Source organism: Carya illinoinensis, chromosome 14, assembly GCF_018687715.1.
Source record: "Carya illinoinensis cultivar Pawnee chromosome 14, C.illinoinensisPawnee_v1, whole genome shotgun sequence".
Classification (NCBI taxonomy): domain Eukaryota; kingdom Viridiplantae; phylum Streptophyta; class Magnoliopsida; order Fagales; family Juglandaceae; genus Carya; species Carya illinoinensis.
The window spans coordinates 16,103,571-16,109,695 of record NC_056765.1 but is presented as its reverse complement, the minus strand read 5'-3'; the positions used below and the strand labels follow the sequence as shown (position 1 = coordinate 16,109,695).

Genomic DNA, 6,125 nt, shown 5'->3' with positions numbered 1-6,125 from the left:
AAGTCTTTGATAAATCTGCTATAAAAGCCCGCATGCCCAAGAAAAGATCTAATGTCTTTTATTGACTTAGGTGTAGGAAGTTTAGAAATCAACTCAATTTTTGCTCTGTCTACTTCAAGTCCTCTAGATGAAACAATATGTCCCAGAACAATGCCATGTTGTACCATGAAATGGCACTTCTCCCAATTAAGTAGCAATTGCTTCTCTTCGCACCTGGCCAAAACAGCTTGTAAATTGGTTAAACAACTCTAAAATGAATCACCAAATACAGAAAAATCATCCATAAACACTTCTAGAGTGTTCTCAATCATGTCACTAAAGATGCTAAGCATGCATCTTTGAAAAGTTGTTGGTGCATTGCATAAACCAAAAGGCATTCTCCTAAAAGCAAAAGTACCAAAAGGACAAGCAAAGGTGGTCTTTTCTTGATCCTCTGGTGCTATTTCTAATTGATAGTAACCAGAGAATCCATCTAAGAAACAATAAAAGGCATGTCCAGCAACTTTTTTTAACACTTGATCAAGAAAAGGCAAAGGAAAATGATCTTTCCTAGTGGCGGCATTCAACTTCCTATAATCTATACACATGCGCCAACCAGTAGGAATCCTCGTAGGAATCGATTCATTTTGTTCATTTTTAACAATGGTAAGCCTGGATTTTTTTGGAACTACATGAATAGGACTTACCCACTTGCTATCCGAGATGGGGTAAATGATACCCACATCAAGCAATTTCAACACCTCACCTTTAACCACTTCCTTCATTGTGGGATTCAACCTTCTTTGCATTTCCCTAGAAGGCTTTGTATCATCTTCTAAATAAATCCTATGGGTACACTCCAAGGGACTTATACCTTTTATATCAGCCATTGTCCACCCAATAGACTTTTTATGTTTCTTAAGGACCTCTAGCAATTTATCTTCTTGTTCACTAGTTAAGTGAGAAGAAATTACCACAGGGAAGGTGCTTTGTGGTCCTAAGAAAGCATACTTCAACTCAAATGGAAGAGGTTTGAAGTCCAAAGTTGGGGATTGCTCCTCCGAAGGCTTGAGGGTTGATGTCAATGGTGGAAGTTGCTCAAATTTTGGCCTCCATGGTGGTGTAACTTGCTGACCTATTGAGGAAACAAGAGATGAGTTATTATCAAATATTTTCAAATCTTCTTCAAATTCCTCTAAAGAATCAATAAGTTGAAAGTAATGTGCAGAGTTTTCATCAATGAAATTTTCCAACAAATTCACTTCATGAACTTCTTCAACTTCTTGCGGTTGCCTGCAAAGATTAAAAATATTTAGCTCCAAGGTCATATTTCCAAACTCAACTTTAAAACTCCACTTCTACAATTTATGAGAGCATTAGAAGTAGCCAAGAAGGGTCTTCCTAAGATAACAGGTGCTTGAAAAGTAGAATGATTAGTCAATTGCATGTCGAGTACGACAAAGTCTACTGGATAGTAGAATTTGTCTACTTGAACCAAAACATCTTCCACAACACCCCTTGGAATCTTAATAGACCTTTCAGCCAACTGCAATGTGATAGAAGTAGATTTCAACTCACCCAATCCAAGCTGAACATAAACATTATAAGGCAATAAGTTCACACTTGAACCTAAGTCTAATAATGCTTGGCCTATTTTTGAGCTCCCTATCATGCAAGCTATGGTAGGGGATCCTGGGTCCTTGTATTTGGGAGGAGTGTTGGTTTGGATAATAGCACTAACCTGCTCAGTAAGAAAAGCTTTCTTTTGCACATTCAATTTTCTTTTTACGGTACATAAATCCTTTAAAAATTTAGCATAGGTAGGAATCTGTCGAATAGCATCTAACAATGGTATATTAATCCTAACTTGCTTAAAAATTTCAAGAATTTCCGCGTGATGCTTATCTTTGTGCAAAGGGGCTAACCTTTGAGGAAAAGGTGCAAGTGTAGTGCTTGGGACACTTTCAGATTTCAAAGGATCATGTTCCTCATTTTCAGAAGGAGGTTTAGAATTGTTACCATTCTTTTCTACCTCTTGAGCTGGAATGCCAATCACCTTACCACTTCTCAAAGTTGTAATAGCCTTGACTTGCTTGACATTTGAATCTCCTGCCATATTTTGAAATTGGTGGTTTTGACCTTGGGGATTAGGCTGAGATTGTGCAGGAAACTTCCCTTTCTCTTGAGCACTCATGGTTGTAGTCAACCTTGTGACTGACCCACGAATCTCAGTAATGGCTTGTGAATTTTGACTGTTGATAGCAGCTTGGCTTTGCATGAATTGCTGAAAATTGGTGGACAGCTGCTGGAAGTTGGTGGATAATTGCTGGAAATTGTCTTCAAGGTTCTTTTTCTGGGCTGGCACCATGTGGTTGGCATATTGAGATGGTCCTGGACCTCCTGGGGTAGTGTAGGGTACAATTTGTGAAGGACCAGCTATGTTGGGTGCAGGTAAAACAGCTTGATCACCTCTCCAACTAAAATTAGGATGATTTCTCCATCCCGAATTGTAGGTGTTGGAATAAGGACCTGAAAAAGATTTAGCAACCATATTAACAGCATTAGATTGATCCAAAAGAACTTCTTTAAAAGCTGGAATGGTTGGGCAATCATTAGTTGAATGCCCTTGGCCTTCACAAATATTACAGCTCAAGGTAATCTAAGGTACAGCTTGTACTTCATTCACTTTCTTCAGTTCTATGGTTTCTAATTTCTTAGAAATCGTAGCCAACCTAGCATTCAAATCATCTACTTCTCTCAGATTATATTTCCCACCCCCTGAAATTGTCCTTGAACTTTCCGACCTATCATGAACATCAGATGTATCCCATGATTGTGCATTTTCAGCTAGATAATCAAAATATTCAAAAGCTTCCTCAGGTTCTTTGTTAAAAAATGCTCCATTACACTTGGTCTCCACAAATTGTCTCATTTTTTGTTGCAACCCCTCATAAAAAAAACTAACGACCCTCCAATTCTCATATCCATGATGAGGACATGCATTTAAAAGGTCTTTGAATCGTTCCCAACAATGATAAAACGTTTCCACATCCTTTTGGCCAAAATTCATGATTTGTCTTTTCAAGGCATTGGTTCTATGCATGGGAAAAAATTTCTTTAAAAATTCAGTTTGCATTTCTTGCCAAGTCCCAATGGATCTTGGTCTTAAGGAATTCAACCATGTCTTAGCCTTGTCTTTTAAGGAAAATGGAAACAGTTTCAATCTTATGACCTCATCAGTGCATGTTCTATCCACGAATGTGGAACATACTTCTTCAAACTCTTTGATATGCAAATAGGGGTTTTCAGATTCCATACCATGAAAGTGTGGTAACAATGGAATCATCCTGGGTTTGAAATTAAAAGCATTTGCATTAATAGGTAAAATGATGCAAGAAGGTGTGCTAGTCCTAACAGGCTGAAGATATTCTCTAAGAGTCGTGTTTGGATTCTCCACTTCCCTATCATGATGCTCACTTTCAGCCATGATGCTATCAGTGCCTGATGATGATTCTACAGAAGATGATGCAGAGCTAAAAGATGTCAATGATTCTGTCCTAAATAGTCGAGATGTATGGTCTCTAGTCCAACTAGTCATACAAACAAGAGAAGATAATCAAAGACCATGAAAAATAAACAGAGAGAAGGGAAAAAGATTAGATGTCAACCAGGCTATGAAAAGGTTCACAGCTCCACAACGTCCTCTCAGCAGTAGAGGAATGCTCTAACAAGCACCAGTTGTCCCCGGCAACGGCGCCAAAAACTTGACTCGTGGTCGAATGTGCTTCCAAGTGTAGAAGTGTCAAGTTGTGTCATGGATATGTCCAGAATCGTATTCCACAGGGACAATGGGTTATCAAAGCGTATAGGAGATTTGTGAGTAACAAATGAATCAAGTATGAGTGATGAAAATAAAATTCAAATGCAATGCAAAAAGATAATCGAAGTTGAAATTAGAGTTTCTAAAAAAAACAAATTAACGAACACTTGGGTTGGGCATGAGACTCTCTTTATTTTGGATTCTAGATAATTTTCTCAATTAACAACCCAATCAAGGCATTGATAATCGGAAGATAAAAAGATAAGCTCAAGTTTTGCAATATTTTCCTAAGGGATTTTCTACTTTACTAGCCGAACACACATTAACAAACAACTGAGAGAGACCTTGATAGTTTTCAAGCTTTTGTTGTGCCTTACGTCAACAACAAAACAAGAGCAAGAGCCGCAATCTATTTTCAATTTAAATCCGACTAGTAACATAGTGAAATCAACAATTATCAACAAAATATTGCATCGATCTAGAATCTAAAACAAATCACGTCCCATTCCAAAACCCAAGTTTTAGAAATTAGCTACTCATGATGTTTCTAGGGATAACAATAAATCTAAGTTGAGTCATGACAAAATCTGAGAAAATATCTAAATGAGATAAATCCTAAAGATGCTGCCACTGCCTGCAGGAGAACAAACACTAAAATGAAAACTGAAACATAAAGTGCAGAAAATAGAATGAAGAGCAAGCCAGAAAAAAAAATGAAGAAGCAGCCGAATAAAAATAAAAATACCGTCTCTCTCTCAAACGAAGACTAAGCTACCGAACTCCAGGAAATGAAAACTTCCAGCCGAATAAAAACAAGTTGAAAAGTAAAGAGCCCATCTGTCTTCCCATGTGATCTCCTGCAGCTGCACGTTCAAACATCCCGAAAGAAGAATAATTCTGCTGCTGTCCGAGTGTTTTTTTTGCTGCACTTTCAGCTACTCGAAAAAAACAATTCTGCTGCTGCTGCATGTCCGAGTGTCTTTCTGCTACTGTATGTTTACTGGTCTGCATGTTTACTGCATGTGTGAATGGTCTGCATGTTTGAGTCCGAATGAGTGTTCTGCTATATGTGTGAGTTGCTGTCACGTTTGAGGCTGCTATCTGCTATGTTTGCACTTTTCTGCATGTCTGATGTGCTCCTGCATGTGTGAATGGGTGTCTTTCTGCTGCTGTACAGCGTGTGTGAGCTGGTGTGAGTGGCTGCTCTTTTTTCTACAATGTGCTGTCCGAAGGCTGCTGTCTTTGCACTTTTCTGCATGTGTGAGTCTACTGTAACGTGCTGCCCGAGTGGGTTTGTTGCTGCATGTGTAAGTTCTCTTCTCCTGCTGTAGCAGCTTGTGTGAGCTGGTGTGAGTGGCTGCTGTCCATGTGGTGCCCGAGTGAGTGGTTGATGTCCGAATGATCTTCTTTCTGCATGTGTGAGTTGGTGTGATCCGAATGATGTTGCATTTGATCTCTATTATATGAGATTCCATAAAACCATAATCAATTTCTCTATTTTCTCATAGGTCCCATTCTTTCTTTCCTTCCATAAATGCCCTACAATATATAAATGAAATGATATTATAGTTTAAGTATTTCAAGGGCAAATATGAGACTTTGATGTGCAAAAATATTGGCATCAATTAATTTGACATTCAATATTAGAATTTGATGCATAATTAAGTGTTCAATCCTTATTTGATAAAATAAATCACTCATTTAAACAACTTAATTATGCAATTCTAACCCTTTATCAACTGTTGCAAGGGGTTAGATTGTGTAAAGCTATGGCCTGGACACATGTTATTCTGGTGTGATGACCCATTTTTACGTGTATTTTCACTGAAGGAGTTGTTTTTAATTTAATTAATATAGTAGTTCTTTTATTTTAAATTATTGTATTTTAAATTGGTTTTTATTTTATTTGATGTGGTGTTTAATTTATTTTAGTTGTTTTATGTTTTTAATATCATTTTCGGCGGATCAGTTTTTGATTCTTGGAGTGAGGATTGGACCTCATTTCTTTTCTTTGCTCTTTTTCTTTTTCCCTTTTTCCTTTTTCCTTTGCCCTTTTCTTTCCTTCTTCTTTCTTTCTTTTTTCTTTTTCTTTTTCTCTTCTTTCCCGCGTGCCCGAGCTGCCCCTTTCTTCCCTTTCCGCCGCTGACCCTTTGACCGCCCAGTTCGCCGCCGTCCCGCCGCTGTGTAGTACACCACCCCCACCAAAATCTTCCCCTCCCACCAGTGATCATCCCCACCAATTTTCAGGGCCATCCGTGCAACCGTTAGCCGCCACGCACGGCTGGAAGTCATGGCACCAGCTCTCCTTTCTCTCTCTGTTGCCGGT

At 38.5% G+C, this 6,125-nt stretch overlaps 1 non-coding gene across 1 annotated transcript; it reads left to right on the top strand.

Moving 5' to 3' along the window:
* The first annotated feature begins 2,960 nt into the window (after positions 1 to 2,960).
* Positions 2,961 to 3,068, top strand: LOC122295250. Its single transcript, XR_006237912.1, has one exon. It is a non-coding gene; the product is annotated as a small nucleolar RNA R71 (small nucleolar RNA).
* The last annotated feature ends 3,057 nt before the right edge of the window (positions 3,069 to 6,125 follow it).